This window comes from Clupea harengus, chromosome 18 (assembly GCF_900700415.2).
Source record: "Clupea harengus chromosome 18, Ch_v2.0.2, whole genome shotgun sequence".
NCBI lineage: Eukaryota > Metazoa > Chordata > Actinopteri > Clupeiformes > Clupeidae > Clupea > Clupea harengus.
This window is the reverse complement of record NC_045169.1, coordinates 2,441,938-2,442,956: the sequence shown is the minus strand read 5'-3', so window position 1 is coordinate 2,442,956 and position 1,019 is coordinate 2,441,938. Positions and strand designations below refer to the sequence as shown.

Here is a 1,019-nt window from a genome sequence, read left to right as displayed (position 1 = left end):
GGTTGAGAGGTGGGGACGGGACGCAGTGAGGTCCAGCTCAATTAGCCACACTTAAAGTTATCACTGCAATTCTCAGCCATTCTCATTAAGGAGGGAAATAAATGCCTCAATTTCAGCAAGTGATGAGGAGGGGGTTGGGATGATGGTGGCGGGGAGAGGGGGGGCGGGGGGGCGGGGGGGTTCTCTGGGCACTCAGCGCAGACGTGTCTCATGATGGAGAGAGCCCAGGGCCAGGACAGCACAGGTTCTCATGATGGAGAGAGCCCAGGGCCAGGACAGCACAGGTTCTCATGATGGAGAGAGCCCAGGGCCAGGGCAGCACAGGTTCTCATGATGGAGAGAGCCCAGGGCCAGGACAGCACAGGTTCTCATGACGGAGAGAGCCCAGGGCCAGGGCAGCACAGGTTCTCATGATGGAGAGAGCCCAGGGCCAGGACAGCACAGGTTCTCATGATGGAGAGAGCCCAGGGCCAGGACAGCACAGGTTCTCATGATGGAGAGAGCCCAGGGCCAGGACAGCACAGGTTCTCATGATGGAGAGAGCCCAGGGCCAGGACAGCACAGGTTCTCATGATGGAGAGAGCCCAGGGCCAGGACAGCACAGGTTCTCATGATGGAGAGAGCCCAGGGCCAGGACAGCACAGGTTCTCATGATGGAGAGAGCCCAGGGCCAGGACAGCACAGGTTCTCTGGGTAGACTTCCACTCGTCGTGAATGCAAGGCAATGGAGAGAGCCTGTGCATACATACGATTCAGCATTAAAAAAAAAAGAAAGTTTGACCATAAAGTGAGACACACAAACAAAAGACATGGATAATATGAATTATCTCTTTTCATTTCCCTTTTTAAAGTGTTTTTGTGTATTGAGGACTTTTTCCTAATTATATCTGAGTAAGCTCAGTGTTTCCTGTCTTGCACAGAACTCAAATGCACTAAACTAAAGCGTGACACCAAAACAAACCTTTTATTTTTAGACCGAGCTTTTGGCTACATACTTCATTGCATCAACTTCCAAGTTC

The 1,019-nt window shown here is 52.0% G+C and overlaps 1 long non-coding RNA gene across 1 annotated transcript; it reads left to right on the top strand.

Moving 5' to 3' along the window:
• Positions 1-430: 430 nt before the first annotated feature.
• LOC122133749 lies at positions 431-755 on the top strand. The gene is made up of 2 exons (XR_006152968.1): positions 431-644; positions 685-755. It is a non-coding gene; the product is annotated as an uncharacterized LOC122133749 (long non-coding RNA).
• Positions 756-1,019: the final 264 nt, after the last annotated feature.